The sequence below is a fragment of the Gorilla gorilla genome, chromosome 20 (genome assembly GCF_029281585.2).
Source record: "Gorilla gorilla gorilla isolate KB3781 chromosome 20, NHGRI_mGorGor1-v2.1_pri, whole genome shotgun sequence".
Lineage (NCBI taxonomy): Eukaryota > Metazoa > Chordata > Mammalia > Primates > Hominidae > Gorilla > Gorilla gorilla.
The window spans coordinates 17,659,421-17,676,382 of NC_073244.2; positions in this window are offsets into that span (position 1 = coordinate 17,659,421).

A 16,962-nucleotide genomic window follows, 5' to 3' on the forward strand; every position below is an offset into this window, starting at 1 on the left:
AGGCCTCTTATGCCAGCACTACAGAGTAAAAAGCAACATGCAAAAGTCAGCTTTTTGTCTGTACACTTCCACGAACAATCCAATCACTTCATTGAAGGTGTCCACCAAGCTCTTGTTGAGAAAATCCCTGTTGAAGCTTCTCAGTGTCAAAAGCCCAGGTATCACAGGATAGAGTAGCAATCAGCAATCAAACCATGACTGTATGTGGAGATGACATATTCAGCCCCAGATAATGTATTCACATGAGTGAAGGGTGGAGTCATTGCCTGTCAGATTCTACAGTCATTTGAATTAGGGCAATACAGAGTTAGGTGCTACTGAATCCAACCACTGACCCCTTCTCCCTCAAAGGCAACACCCACAGTGATAGTGTGGGCCACAGAGTAGAAACCACACCATCAACACGACTCCAAATGTGATTTTGCCCAGGATGCAGGTGCTGTGTTGGGATGCAGGTGCTGTGTTGGGATGGCCAGTGAAGGTAGGGGACATTGGAAGCACAGGATGAGGGAGATGAACAGGACACAGCTGAGCCTGATTATTGGCCTTGACTGTGGGAGTATCTTGATGCCTCACAAACACCCCAGAGAGGACATTGTAGCACAGGCCCAAAGAGTGTTCATAAACCAGAAGGCCACCACTTTTGGAAGGCAGTGATGTGGCTTTCTGTTTGAGTCCTGATGCTCTGTTGACAGCATACACTGTTCTTCATCTGATTAGAAAAGCAATGCCGGCTGGGCGCAGTGGCTCACGCCTCTAATCCCAGCACTTTGGGAGGCTGAGGTGGGCAGATCACCTGAGGTCAGGAGTCCGAGACCAGCCTGACCCACCTTGGACCTATTGGACTGAACAAAGGGGAGCAAACGCAGGAATAAAAGACAAGAGACAAAAGAGTATATTTGGAAGAAGGGGTTGGGGGGCACCTTGCCTCTAGTGGACGAGGGCCCTGAGCTTTACACAGCCCTCCGTATTTATTAGACAAAAGAGCGAGAAAAGCGGGGGTGATTGTTGGGTAATTGTCAGTTGGCCATTTGGTTCACAGCAGGCTTGTGAGACTGTATCCTTTGGACAACAGGCACTAATTTTCTCAGTAGATAACTTCAAGGAGCCCAGTGCCAGGGAGTGATGTCCCCTCAGCAAACTTTTTGGTGGCAGGGCAGTGAGTTTGCCCACATCCTGAATTCATGATAAACAGTTTGCTGTTTGATCCCATATAGACTCCTGCGGAATGCTGAGTTGGTCACGTCCCACGGGCCTTTGGCTCCCTGCATATCCCCCTTTTTGTTTATGTATTAATTGAAAGAATATAAGACCAGGCTGAGCAGCTCTCATTGTCCGATTGGCGGTCCTTCCGATTTTACAGAAAACATAGCATTAGAACTGTGTCGTGACTCTGTTAGGCCTTCTCTCTGTCTTTGCACCCAGGCTCAGCTGGCTCATGGCTCGTACTGGAGGGACCGGGCCCATGGTTGGCCACCCTGGGTTCCTCCCGTCTCCCGTTCATGGTGGCACACACCTTGAGGGCACCCACACGGTGTGCCCATCTCCTGTAGAAACACAAGCATACTCTCTTCCCCATGTCAGTAAATCCACTGGACTTTTCCATTGTCCTTCTTCCAGGGGTTTCCATAACACTTTCAGATAAACTTTCCTCTTTTCCTCTAACACTTGTCAATGTCTTTCTGCTGGAGTCTTACCATCCGGACCAGGAGTCAAAAAATTTAAAGTAAATAAAAATAAAGTAAATAAAAAGTTTTGATTGAGGTGGTAGGTGGCCTCCTATACCCCCTTTTTGTTTTTTCAACATGTGTTGTAATGTTTGATGTGCCTGCTCTATAATGCCTTGTCCTCTAGGATTATAAGGAATTTCTATTTTATGGGTTATAGCCCAAAGCTGTAAGAAATTTTGAAAAGCATGGCCAGTATAGTGGGTCCATTGTTAGTTTTTAATTGTTTAGGTATTCCCATATGAGCAAACGATGACAGACGATGTCACCGTACATGACCAGCTGTCTCACCTGTTTGGCATGTAGCATGCAGCATATGAGATTAAGTGAAATAAATTAAGCAGTTCTGGGTCTAGTGTACTTTTAACTGTAGCAGTTTCTACGTGACTGGCTACATTTACAACATAAGCTGAATCGCAGACAATGTTGATAGGATCTGAAGCTGTGAGCTGTAAAACCTGAATGACTGCAATTAGCTCTGAGTGTTGAGCTGAAACCCCAGAGGTCATTATTGTTTTGGGACCTTTTTGGAATCACAAATACTGGAGAATTCCAGGGGCTAACTGACTTTTCTTTTCTTTTTGAGACAGTCTCGCTCTGTTGCCCAGGCTGGAGTAAAGCTCTGTCTCCCGGGTTCATGCCATTCTCCTGCCTCAGCCTCCCGAGTAGCTGGGACTACAGGCGCCTGCCACCATGCCCAGCTATTTTTTTTGTATTTTTAGTGGAGACGGGGTTTCACTGTGTTAGCCAGGATGGTCTCGATCTCCTGACCTCGTGATCCTCCCGCCTCGGCCTCCCAAAGTGCTGGGATTACATGCGTGAGCCACCGCGCCTGGCCTGCTAACTGACTTTTCTATATGTCCTGTGTTCAATTGCTCTTTTACCAACAGATGAAGTTCATCTAGCTTCTTTTGTGATAGGGGCCATTGATCCACCCACACAGGTTTGTCACTGAGCCATTCTAATGGCAAAGGAGAAATATCAAATATCAATGACCCGCCCCCCCCCCCCCCCCCCCCCCGTTCAGAAATCCTTGTGTCCTAGCCCTTTTCTATCTTTTTCCAGTTACTGATATCGGGTTAGGATTTCATTGTAGAAATTTCCCTAAACCTTTTTCACTCTGATATCCCATGTTCTTCAACATTTTAAATCCTGGATTATCAAAGTTTTCATTTGTAAGTCTCCTATCCCATGCTGTAAGTAAGTCTCGACCCCATAAATTGATGGCTGTATTTGCAATATAAGGCTGCAAAGTCCAGAGCGAGCTTAAAGTTGTAAAAGTTCTTTAATAAATAAACCGAGTAACCTGATAGGACGGGCGCGGTGGCCCACGCCTGTAATCCCAGCACTTTGGGAGGCCGAGGCGAGCGGATCACGAGGTCAGGAGATCCAGACCATCCTGGCTAACACAGCGAAACCCCGTCTCTACTAAAAATACAAAAAATCAGCCGGGCGTGGTGGCGGGTGCCTGTAGTCCCAGGTACTCGGGAGGCTGAGGCAGGAGAATGGCGTGAACCCGGGAGGCGGAGCTTGCAGTGAGCGGAGATCGCACCACTGCACTCCAGCCTGGGCGACAGAGCGACCCTCCGTCTCAAAAATAAATAAATAAATAAATAAATAAATAAACCTTAGCTCTCTGAGTGCTAGTAAACTCAGATCGAGTGATTGAATTATGTGGTCTCTACTAGCCTGCTGCTTTTCCATGTTTACCAGACCTATCAGTAAACAGTGTTAAAGCCTTAGGTATGGGGGAGTGAAATACCGCTTCGAATTGCCTTTTACTTAAACGAATCCTGATGATATGAGGGTCATAACTTAGCATTTGGACTGCATTAATCATTAAGATTGCTAGCTGAAATAGTAATAAGTTTAAAAAGAAAATCTGAACGCGTCTCTAGAAGCAGAGACTTAAATGATATACTTTAACCATGTGCTTAAAACCACGGGCGGAATAGCTTAAATCTTGTAATTGAGTTTTTGGGCTGACCAAGTTTATGGACTTTAATCTGGCAAACAGTCTTGAAAACAGTGACTCACTGGCTGGGGAACTCAATTTAGGACTCTTTTAGCAAGTACAAATCACGCTATCTGTAATCAGTGGGTAAGACAGTCATTCATGCATAAGTTTTCACTACACTTACAACTTTTCTTCACTTTCTGAGAAGGACACAACATTTTTACCTTCTAATTTGACAAATATCATTTAATTAGGTTTAAAGTTCTCCTTTAAAGGGTAATGTGTGGTTTTACATGCCTAGCTTTTAATTACTCATTAACGAATTCGTGGGCCCTCTGTAATCTCTTTCCCTTCAGAGGTTACTGTTTTACTTAAATTGAATTAGGAAAGCTACCTTAGGGGTAGGAGAGAGATAACAGTGGCCATTATTAGAAAAGAGGTTTTTCAAATTCTTACATTTTACTTAAATCTTAGCAGAGAATCATAGTCTGGGACGTACGTAACACATGAACTTTTGCTATGGGCTGCTCACAGAGCCAGAGGGCTGCGGTGCAGGTCCTTGGCGGCGGCCGCATTGTACTTGCTCAGGTTTTGCCTGTGTCTGCGCCGCTCCCTCCCTCCTTTGCCGGGGGTGGGGCATGCTGCCAGCCTGGGCGGACCTTGTGGGCTTGGTCGCTGCCAGCTTTTCTGCTGCTGAGCCTTTTATTCCGCCCACCGCTTGCTTGGTCGCGCGGTTTCGGCTTCTAATGCCTTTTTTCTTTCTTTCTTTCTTTCTTTTTTTTTTTTTTTTGAGACGGAGTTTTTGCTCTTGTTGCCCAGGCTGGAGTGCAATGGCGCGATCTCGGCTCACCGCAACCTCCGCCTTCCAAGTTCGAGCGATTCTCCTGCCTCAGCCTCCCGAGTAGCTGGGATTACAGGCACGTGCCACCACGCCCGGCTAATTTTGTATTTTTAGTAGAGACAGGGTTTCTCCATGTTGCTCGGGCTGGTTTCGAACTCCCGACCTCAGGTGATCTGCCCACCTCAGGTGATCTGCCCGCCTCGGCCTCCCAAAGTGCTGGGATTACAGGCATGAGCCACCGCGCCCGGCCTTTCTTATCTTTTTACAGACATACACCTGCTTGCCTTGCCGATTTTGCATTACTGAGCAGGTTAAGAGCTCTCCTTCTAATGCTGCCTGCCTAAGACAGGGACTGATAGCTGTAGCGGATCCTCTGTCCTTTTTCCTATCTATTGGAGGAGGAGGCTTAGGTAAGACCTCTGTTTCCTCTTTGTTATTTTGGCCCAGTGATATTGGGGCTGAGGGAAGAGAAGGTGATAAGGCAGGTGACGTTTTCTCCTCCTTCCTCTTTTTAGGCTCTTCTGTGTGTAACTGAGCCAGGACTGCTCTAATTAAAGCCCATAACGTTAAAGATTTTACTGGGACCTGATGCCTTTGCACCTGATGTTGTTCAAGATTTCTCCCCACTCATTCCCAGAGTTCTAAGCCTAGCGTTCCTTCTTCCGGGAACCATGGGCTTTGTACTCCATTATTGACCACACTAGTTTTTAATTCCTTCAACAACTTAAACTCCAGTGGGGGTGTGTTCATGAATAAACTGCTGTGGATTATTTGAATCGGGCCTTATGGAAATAGGAAAAACGCAAGGTCCTAAGGGCTCTCCAGCTATGGCAGCAGAGCATAAAGTTGTTTGTTTTGGGGTCTCTATTTCTGCTACCGAAGGAGGCAGTACAGGTGTTTCTGCTATTGGAGGAGGCGGTATAGGCCAATTTTTATCCTCCCTCACCTGTTTTTTATTTTCAGTTGGCGCTGTGAGTGGGACAACAGATTCTTTCAGATTTTTAGACTCAGCCTGCTGTCCCGCAGAATAATAAGGAGCTAATGGCAGAAGTACAGTATGAACTAAACTCCAAGTGGAGAAAACTGAAGAATCAATTTTAAAACCTTTTTGATGAGCCTGTTTTAATCCTTCTCCTGCTCTGTCCCAATTTTCCGCATCAAGAGTGCCTGCCTGTGGAAACCATGGGTGATGCGTGAATAACCATTTGTGGCTTCTGCAGGAGGTTAGTTAGTGCCTGCGAATTAACCTGAGCTCCAGACTGTCTCAACAGAACCTTAAGCAAGTGCACATAATGTTTTTCTTCAGTAGACAAATTCTTCCGCTTGTTACCCTGATTCAGAAAACTTCCCCTTCCGAGTACTTCTTTAAAGCACTGCCCCCAGTACGTCTTTAGGGCACTGACCTTATATACGCTATCGGCCGACTCATCCCGGAGTCCCCGTGCGTCTTGTCAATTTCAGTTCCTCTACTCCAGCAGACCTTCTTCGTTCACGTCCTCATAGTCCCGTGTTTGGACTGCCGCCTGTTCGAGTGCCACTTATAGAGCTTCCGATCCTGTCGCTGTTTGGGGTGCCACTGTGTAACCTGTACGGACCTAGGGGGACTGAACAAAGGGGGATGAACGTGGGAATAAAAGACAAGAGACAAAAGAGTATATTTGGAAGAAGGGATGGGGGCAGCACCTTGCCTCTAGTGGACAAGGGCCCCGAGCTTTACACAGTCCTCCGTATTTATTAGGCCAAAGGGATAGTGAGAAAAGAGGGAGTGATTGTCGGGTAATTGTCAGTTGGCCGTTTGGTTCTGTCTGGTTCACAGCAGGCTTGTGAGACTGCATCCTTTGGACAATAGGCACTAATTTTCTCAGTAGATAACTTCAAGGAGCCCGGTGCCAGGGAGTGATGTCCCTCAGCAAACCTTTTGGTGGCAGGGCAGTGTGAGTTTGCCCACAACCTGCATTCATGATAAACAGTTTGCTGTTTGATCATATAGACTCCTGCGGAATGCTGAGTTTGTCGTGTTCCAGCGGCCTTTGGCTCCCTGCACTGACCATCATGGAGAAACCCCGCCTCTACTAAAAATACAAAATTAGCCAGGTGTGGTGGCGCATGCCTGTAATTCCCCCGCTACTTGGGAGGCTGAGACAGGAGAATCGCTTGAACTCTGGAGGTGGAGGTTGAGGTGAGCTGTGATCACGCCATTGCACTCCAGCCTGGGCAAAAGCGAAATTCTGTCTCCAAAAAAAAAAAAAGAAAGAAAGAAAGAAAGAAAAGAAAAGCAACGCTGCAGTTTGTAAGTTTCAACAATTTAGAATTAAAAGTTATTTTGGCAATCTAGGACTCATTCTTCATTCTGGCTGCAGACAGAGCTATGGATAGGGAATGTCACACATATTTTTAAGGTTATGTTGTGTTTTATGTTAAATGGATAACATTTCCACTTTGCGTTTCCATATACAATGGAAGGCCAAGGCAGCAGAATCCCTTGAGGCCAAGACTTCAAGACCAGCCGGGCAATATAGTCAGACTGTGTCTCTACAAAATATTTTTTAAATTGTTTATGTAATTTATGAGATTCCAGTGTCATGCTGTCAGCTAATATTAGGAAATTAGTAGGTGTGACTATGGTATTCTGGTTATGAGAAATGCTTCAATTTATTTTATTTTATTTTATTTTATTTATTTATTTATTTATTTATTTATTTATTTATTTATTTATTTATTTTGAGACGGAGTTTCGCTCTTGTTGCCCAGGCTGGAGTGCAGTGGTGTGATCTCAGCTCACTGCAACCTCCGCCTCCTGGGTTCAAACGATTCTCCTGCCACAGCCTCTCGAGTAGCTGGGATTACAGGCATGCACCACCATGCGCAGCTAATTTTTGTATTTTTAGTAGAGATGGGTTTCACCGTGTTGGCCAGGATGATCTCCATCTCTTGACCTCGTGATCCGCTCGCCTCAGCTTCCCAAAGTGCTGGGATTACAGGCATGAGCCACCGCGGCCCAGCCTTTTTTTCTTTTCTTTTCTTTTTTTTTTTTTTTGAGACGGAGTCTTGCTCTGTCGCCCAGGCTGGAGTGCAGTGACGCGATCTCCGCTCACTGCAAGCTCCGCCTCCCGGGTTCACGCCATTCTCCTGCCTCAGCCTCCCGAGTAGCTGGGACTACAGGCGCCCGCCACCACGCCCGGCTAATTTTTTGTATTTTTAGTAGAGACGGGGTTTCACCGTGTTAGCCAGGATGGTCTCCATCTCCAGACCTCGTGATCTGCCCGCCTCGGCCTCCCAAAGTGCTGGGATTACTTACATGCTTGAGCCACCGCGCCCGGCTTTTTTTTTTTTTTTTTTTTTTTTTTTTTTTTTTTTTTTTTTTTTTTAGCAGTCTCGCTCTGTCACCCAGGCTGGAGTGCAGCGGCGTGATCTCGGCTCACTGCAACCTCCGCCTACCAGATTCAAGCGATTCTCGTGCCTCAGCCTCCTGAGTAGCTGGAATTACAGGCGTGTGCCACCACTCCTGACTAATTTTTGAATTTTTGGTGGAGATGAGGTTTCACCATGTTGGCAAGGCTGGTCTCAAATTCCAGACCCCAAGTGGTCCGCCTGCTGTGGCCTCCCAAAGTGCTGGGATTACAGGTATGAGCCACTGTGCCCAGCCTCAGAAATGCTTCCGTTCTTGAGATGTGAAAATTGCCTTTTTAGATATACGTTAAAAAAAAAATAGAGATGGAGCCTTACTATGTTGACCAGGCTGATCTCGAACTCCTGGCATTAAGCGATCATCCCATCTCGGCCCCCCATAGTGCTAGGATTACAGGCATGAGTAACCACACCTGAGATGTTTTATATTTGCAGTTTTTAATAAAGCAAAGTCAAAAAGAACAATTTTTAGGATAAATGACCTTAGGTTGAAAACATTTTTATTTTCAAGGAAAAATTTGTGAATTCATTCCTGTACCAAAAAATTACATCCAGTTCATTTACTACAGCATGAAATTTTATTGAAAAGAACTTAATAATTTCAAATGTGAGCAGAGGTTATTTTATTCTTTCCTTTCACTTACTGTCTGTCTCCCTGAGTTTCTTTCTTTTTTTTTTTGAGACGGAGTTTCACTCTTGTTGCCCAGGCTGGAGTACAATGGCATGATCTTGGCTGACTGCAATCTCTGCCTCCTGGGTTCGAGCAATTTTCCTGCCTCAGCCTCCCGAGTAGCTGGGATTACAGGCATGCACCACCATGCCCGGCTAATTTTGTATTTTTAGTAGAGACGGGGTTTCTCCATATTGAGGCTGGTCTCGAACTCCTGACCTCAGGTGATCCTCCCACCTCAGCCTCCCAAAGTGCTGGGATTACAGGCGTGAGCCATCACACCTGGCTGGATCTTTTACCTACCATATAGATAAAACCATGGTCAAAAGTGATACAGAAGCAGGAGGAGCAAGATGGCCAAATAGAACCCTCCAGTGATTGTTCCCCCAACAAGAACACCAAATTGAACAGCTATCCACACAAAAAGTAACTTAGGCTGGGCGCAGTGGCTCACACCTGTAATCCCAGCAGTTTGGGAGGCTGAGGCAGGCAAATCACGAGGTCAGGAGTTCAAGACCAGCTTGGCCAATATGGTGAAACACCGTCTCTAGTAAAAAATACAAAAATTAGCCGGGCATGGTGGTGTGCACCTGTAATCCCAGCTACTCAGGAGGCTGAGGCAGGAGAATCGCTTGAACCCGGGAGGTGGAGGTTGCAGTGAGCCGAGATCGTGCCACTGCACTCCAGCCTGGGTGACAGAGTGAGACTCTGTATCAAAAAAAGAGAAGAAGACTGAGACGGAGAAGGAGAAGAAGAAGAAGAAAGGAGAAGAAGGAGGAGAAGAAGAAGAAGAAGAACCAAACATCAGCTGTGCAATCACAGTGCCTGGTCTTATATTAAGTAAAGAGGCACGGAAGGGTGGGAAAGCAACCTTGAATTGCCTATGCCACCACTTTCCCGTCCTCTCGCAGAGGCCACATGGCATAGAGAGAGAATCTGTAAGCTTGGGAGAGGGAGAGCATGGTGATTGTGGGACTTTGCATTGGAACTCAGTGCTGCCGTGTCATTAGCAGAAAGCAATATGGGGCAGAACTCAGCCAGTGCCCACGGAGGGAGCGTTTAGATCAGCCTTAGCCAGAGTTGAATTGTCCATCCCAATTGCCAGAACCTGAGTTCTGGCAAGCCCTGTCACCATGGGCTAAAATGTTCTGGTGTCCTGAAGAAACTTGAAAGGTAGCCAGGGTCACAAGGACTGCAATTCCTGTGTAAGTCTTGGTGTTGGGTGGGCTTGGACCCAGCGGACTTGGTGTGCACATGACCTAGTGAGACACTAGCTGGGGTGGCAAAGGGAATACTTGTGCCACCACTCTCCTGACCCCAGGCAGTACAGCCAGCAGCTCAGGGAGAGACTACTTCCTTCTACTTGAGAAGAAAGGGGAGAGTAAAGAGGACTTATATTGCAACTTGGATGCAAGCTCAGCAACAGTATAATACGGCACCAGGCAGAGTCGTGAGGCCTCTATTCCAGGCCCTAGCTCCTGGACATTTCTAGATACACCCTGGGCCAGAAGGGAACCTACTGCCTTGAAAAGAAGGACCCAGTCCTGGCAGAATTCATCACCTTCTGAACCCCTGGGCCCTGAGTGATCAGCAGGGGTAGCCAGGCTGTACTTGTATGGGCCTTGGGTAAGACTTAGAGCTGTACTGGCTTCAGGTGTGACCCAGCACATTTCTACCTGTGGTGGCTATGGGGAGAGATTCCTGCTGCTGGAGGAAAGGAGAGGGAAGAATAGGCCAGGCGCAGTAGCTGATGCCTGTAATCCCAGCACTTTCAGAGGCTGAGCCCAGGAGTTTAAGACAAGCCTGGGCAACATGAAAAAATCCCATCTCTACAAAAAATACAAAAGATTAGCCAGGTGTGGTGGTATGCACCTGTAGTCCCAGCTACTTGGGAGGCTGAGGTGGGAGAATCACTTGAGCCCAGGAGGTCAGGGATGCAGTGAGTCAAGATGGCACCACTGCACTTCAGCCTGAGAGAGCAAACCCCTGTCTCAGAAAAAAAAAAAAAAAAAAAAAACTTCTGTACAGCAAAAGAAACAGTCACAGTCAACAAAGTGAAGAGACAACCCACAAAATGGGAGAAAACATTTGCAAACAATCCATCTGACAAGGGATTAATAAACAATATAGAGGGAGCTCAAATACCTCAATAGGAAAAAAAGTCTAATAATTCAAATTAAAAATGGGCAAAATATCTGAATAGACATTTCTCAAAAAAAGACATAAAAATGAAAATCAGACATATGAAAAGGTGCTCCACATCATCAGAGAAGTGAAAAGACAACAACACCATATCATCTCACCCCAATTGAAATGGCTTTTATCCCAAAGAGAGGTAATAACAAATGATGGCAAGGATGTGAAAAAAAGAGAGCCTTGTACACTGTTGGTGGAAATGTAAAATACTAAGCCACTGTGGAGAACAGTTTGGAGGCTCCTCAAAAATCTGGAATTAGAACTACCCTATGATCCAGCAATCACATTGCTAGGTATATTCCAAAAAGAAAGGAAATCAGCATATCGAAGAGCTTTCTGCACTCTGATGTTTATTGCAGCACTATTCACAATAGCCAAGATTCAGAAGCAGCCTAAATGTTCATCAAAAGATGGATCGATAAAGAAAATGTGATACATATTGGCTGGGTACGGTGGCTTACACCTGTAATCCCAGCACTTTGGGAGGCCGAGGCAGGCGGATCATGAGGTCAGGAGATCGAGACCATCCCGGCTAACACGGTGAAACCCCGTCTCTACTAAACATACAAAAAAAATTAGCCGGGCGTGGTGGAGGGCGCCTGCAGTCCCAGCTACTCAGGAGGCTGAGGCAGGAGAATGGCGTGAACCCAGGAGGCGGAGCTTGCAGTGAGCCGAGATTGCACCACTGCACTCCAGCCTGGGTGACAGAGTGAGACTCCATCTCAACAAAGAAAAGAAAAGAAACGAAAAGAAAATGTGGTACATATACATAGTGGAGTAGTATTCAGCCATGAAAAAGACTGAGATCCTGTCATGTGTGACATCATGGATGGAACTGGAAGTCATTATGTTAAGTGAAATAAACCAGGCACGGAAAGGCAAACTTCACATGCTCTCACTAATTTCTGGGAGCTAAAAATAAAACAATTGAACTCATGGAGATAAAGAGCAGAAGAATGGTTACCAGAGGCTAGGAAGGGTAGTGGAGGAGGTAGGAAAATAGGGGTGGTTAATGGGTAGAAAATTATACTTAGAATGAATAAAATCTAGTATTTGATAGCACACAGGGTGACTACAGTCAACAATAATTTATTTTACATTTAAAAATAAAAGAGTATAATTGGATTGTTTGTAACACAAGGAAACAATAAATGCTTGAGGTGATGAATACCTGATTTATCCTGATGTGATTTGATATGGCTTGGCTGTGTCCCCACCCAAATCTCAACTTGAATTCTGTCTTCCAGAATTCCCAGGTGTTGTGGGAGGGACCCAGGGGGAGGTAATTGAATCATGGGGGCTGGTCTTTCCCATGCTATTCTCACAATAGTGACTAAGTCTCACAAGATCTGATGGATTTATCTGGGGTTTCCGCTTTTGTTTCCTCCTCATTTTCTCTTGCCACCACCATGTAAGAAGTGCCTTTTGCCTCCCACCATGATTCTGAGGCCTCCCCAGCCATGTGGAACTGTAAGCCCAATTACACTTCTTTTTCTTTCCAGTTTTGGGTATGTCTTTATTAGTAGCTTGCAAATGGACTAATACAGTAAATTGGTACCAGCAGTGGGTTGTTGCTGAAAAGATATCCAAAAATGTGGAAGCGACTTTGGAACTGGGTAACAGGCAGAGGTTGGAACAGTTTGGAAAGCTCAGAAGACAGAAGATGTGGGAAAGTTTGGAACCTCATACAGATGTGTTGAATGGCTTTGACAAAAATACTGATAGTGATATGAACAAGAAGATCCAGGCTGAGGTGGTCTCAGATGGAGATGAGGAACTTGTTGGGAACTGGAGCAAAGGTGACTCTTGTTATGTTTTAGCAGAGACTGGTGGCATTTTGCCCCTGCCCTAGAGATTTGTGGAACTTTGAACTTGAGAGAGATGATTTAGGGTATCTGGAGGAAGAAATTTCTAAGCAGAAAAGCATTCAAGAGGTGACTAGGTGACTTGGGTGCTGTTATAAGCGTTCATTTTAAAAGGGAAACAGAGCATAAAACTTTGGAAAATTTGCAGCCTGATGATGCAGTAGAAAAGAAAAACCCATTTTTAAAGGAGAAATTCAAGCTGGCTGCAGAAATTTGCCTAAGTAGCAAGGAGCCAAATGTTAATCCCCAAGACCATGGGGAAAATGTCTCCAGGCCACATCAGACACGTTTACACAGCCCTTCCCATCACAGGCCCAGAGGCCCAGGAGGAAAAAGTGGTTTCACGGGCCAGGCCCAGGGTCCCCATGCTGTGTGCAATGTAGGGACTTGGTGCCCTGTGTCCCAGCCACTCCAGCCGTGACTGAAAGGGGCGAACGTACAGCTTGGGCTGTGGCTTCAAAGGGTTGAAGCCCCAAGCCTTGGCAGCTTCCGCATGGTGTTGAGCCTCAAGGTACTAAGAAGTCAAGAACCGAGGTTTGGGAACCTCCACCTAGATTTCAGAAGATGTGTGGAAACACTTGGATATCCAGGCAAAAGTTTACTGCAGAGGTGGGGTGCTCATGGAGAACCTCTGCTAGGGCAGTGCAGAAGGGAAATGTGGGGTCAGAGCCCCCCTACAGAGTCTTTACTGGGGGCACTGCCTAGTGGAGCTGTGAGAAGAGGGCTACCATCCTCCAGACCCCAGAATGGTCGATCCAGTGACAGCTTGCACCGTGCACCTGGAAAAGCTGCAGACACTCAACACCAGCCCGTGAGAGCAGCTGGGAGGGAGGCTGTACCTGCAAAGCCACAGGGGCAGAGCTGCCCAAGACCATGGGAACCCACCTCTTGCATCAGTGCGACCTGGATGTGAGACCTGGAGTCAAAGGAGATCATTTTGGAGCTTTAAAATTTGACTGCCCTGCTGGATTTCAGACTTGCATGGGCCCTGTAACTCCTTTGTTTTGGCCAATTTCTCCCCTTTGGAACAGCTGTATCTACCCAATACCTGTACCCCCATTGTATCTAGGAAGCAACTAGCTTGCCTTTGATTTTACAGGCTCATAGGCGGGAGGGACTTGCCTTGTCTCAGATGAGACTTTGGACTGTGGACTTTGGGATTAATGCTGAAATGTGTTAAGACTTTGGGGTACTGTTGGGAAAGCATGATTGATTTTGAAATGTGAGGACATGAGATTTGGAGGGGTCAGGGGTAGAATGATATGGTTTGACTGTGTCCACACCCAGATCTCAGCTTGAATTATATCTCCCAGAATTCCCACATGTTGTGGGAGGAACCCAGAGGTAGTAATTGAATCATGGGGGATGGTCTTTCCCGTGCTATTCTCATAGTAGTGAGATGGGTTTATCAGGGATTTCTGCTTTTGCTTTTTCCTCATTTTCTCTTGCCGCTGCCATGTAAGAAGTGTCTTTTGCCTCCCACCATGATTCTGAGGCCTCCCCAGCCATGTGGAACTGTAGGTCCAGTTAAATATCTTTTTCTTTTTTTCTTTTCTTTTCTTTTTTCTTTTTTTTTTTTTGAGATGCAGTCTCGCTCTGTCACCCAGGCTGGAGTGCAGTGGTATGATGTCGGCTCACTGCAACCTCCGCCTCCTGGGTTCAAGCAATTCTTCTGCCTCAGCCGCCTGAGTAGCTGGGACTATAGGCTTGCGCCACCATGCCTGGCTAATTTTTGTATTTTTAGTAGAGACGAGGTTTCACCATCTTGGCCAGGCTGGTCTCGAACTCCTGACCTCATGATCTGCCCACCTCAGCCTCCCAAAGTGTTGGGATTACAGGCGTGAGCCACTGTGCCCGACCAACATCTTTTTCTTCCCAGCCTCAGGTATGCCTTTATCAGCAGTGTGAAAACAGACTAATACATGGTTATTACACATTGTATGCCTGTATTAAAATATCTCTTGTACCCAATAAATATATACACCTACTATGTACCCACACACACACAAAAGATAGTGTTCTTTGTGTTTTTAAATAGGTTTTGCCTTAAAGTCTAGTCAAGTATGATAATGGCATATCCACTCTTGTTCTGTTTTGGTTACTATTTGCGTGGAATACTTTTTTACCTCTGTATTAGGCTTTTCTTGCATTGCCATAAAAATACCTGAGGCTGGATAATTGATAAAGAAATGTTTTATCAACTTATGGTTCTGCAAGCTTTATAGGAAGCATGGTGCTGGCATCTGCTCAGGTTCTGGGGAGGCCTCAGAGTTTTTACTTTTGGTGGAGGGTGAAGCCGGAGCAGGCCTCTCACGTGGCAAAATAGGAACGAGAGAGAGAGGTAGAGGGGAGACGCCAAACACTTTCAAACCACCAGACCTTGTGCGAACTCAGAAGAAGAGCTCACCTATCACTAAGGGGATGGCCCAAGCCATTCATTAGAGATCTGTCCCCACGATCCAAACACCTCCCACTAGGCCCCACTTCCAACCTTGGGGATTGCAATTCAATGTGAGATTTAGCGGGGATGTACATTTAAAGTATATCATCTTCCATTCCATTTCGAGTATTTTTTGTCTTGGGGTATAAAATGAGTGTCTTGGTCATGCATGATGGCTCATGCCTGTAATCCCAGCATTTTTATTTTTTTAAGACGGAGTCTCGGCTGGGCCTGGTGGCTCAAGCCTGTAATCCCAGCACTTTGGGAGGCCGAGGCGGGCGGATCACGAGGTCAGAAGTTCAAGACCAGCCTGACCAACATAGTGAAACCCTGTCTCTACTAAAAATACAAAAAATTAGCCAGGTATGGTGGTGTGCACCTGTAATCCCAGCTACTCAGGAGGCTGAGGCAGGAGAATCATGTGAACCCGGGAGGCAGAGGTTGCAGTGAGCCAAGATTGTGCCATTGCACTCCAGCCTGGGTGACAGTGAGAGACACTGTCTCAAAAAAAAAAAAAAAAAAAAAGATGGAGTCTCACTCTCGCCAGGCTGGAGTGCAGTGGCGTGATCTTGGCTCACAGCAACATCCGCCTCCCAGGTTCAAGTGATTCTCCTGCCTCAGCCTCCTGAGTAGCTGGGATTACAGGCTCGCACCACCACACCCAGCTAATTTTTGTATTTTTAGTAGATAGGGTTTCACCATGTTGGTCAAGATGGCCTCGATCTCTTGACCTCATGATCCACACGCCTCAGCCTCCCAAAGTGCTGGAATTACAGGCGTGAGCCACCGTCCCCGGCCATTCCTAGCATTTCTGGAGCCTGAGGTGGGAAGACTGCTGGAGGCCAAGACTTCAAATTCAGCGTGGGCAACATGGTGAGACCTTGTGTCGAGAATAAATTTTTTAAAATTTACACAATTAATGACATTTTAATGTCATTCTATCAATTGATATTAGGTAAGTATTAGGTGTGACTGATATTCTGGTTATGTATAAAGTTAACTCAATTTTTGAGATATGAAAACTGCCAGGGCCAGGCGTGGTGGCTCACACCTGCAATCCCAGCACTTTGGGAGGCTAAGGCGGGCGGATCACCTGAGGTTAGGAGTTTGAGACCAGCCTGGCCAACATGGTGAAATCCCATCTCTACTAAAGATACAAAAAATTAGCCCAGCATGGTAGCATGCACCTGTAATCCCAGCTACTGGGGAGGCTGAGGCAGGAGAATTGCTTGAACCCAGGAGGTGGAGGTTGCAGTGAGCTGATATCGTGCCACTGCACTCCAGCCTGGGCAACAGAGTGAGACTCTGTCTCAAAAAAAAAAAAAAAGAAAAGAAAAGAAACGAAAACTGCCTTTTATTTTTAATTTTTTGTATTTTTATTTTTGAGACAGAGTCTCACTCTGTCACCCAGGCTGGAATGCAGTGGCTCAATCACTCATCACTGCAACCCCAAGTGATTCTGGGCTCAAGCGATTCTCCTGCCTCAACCACCCTAGTAGCTGGGACTATAGGCACATGCCACTATGCCTGGCTATTATTTAACTTAATTTTTTTGGGGGGGGGATGGAGTCTTGCTCTGTCACCTAGGCTGGAGTGCAGAGGCATGAACTTGGCTCACCGCAACCTCTGCCTCCTGGGTTCAAGCAATTCTCCTGCCTCAGCCTCCCAAGTAGCTGGAATAACAGGCTGCCACCACCATGCCTGGCTAATTTTTGTTTTGTATTTTTAGTAGAGATGGAGTTTCACCATGTTGGCCAGACTGGTCTCAAACTCCTGACTTCAGGTATCCACCCACCTCAACCGCCCAAAGTGCTGGGATTACAGGCATGTGTCACCGCACCTGGCCCCGCCAATGTTT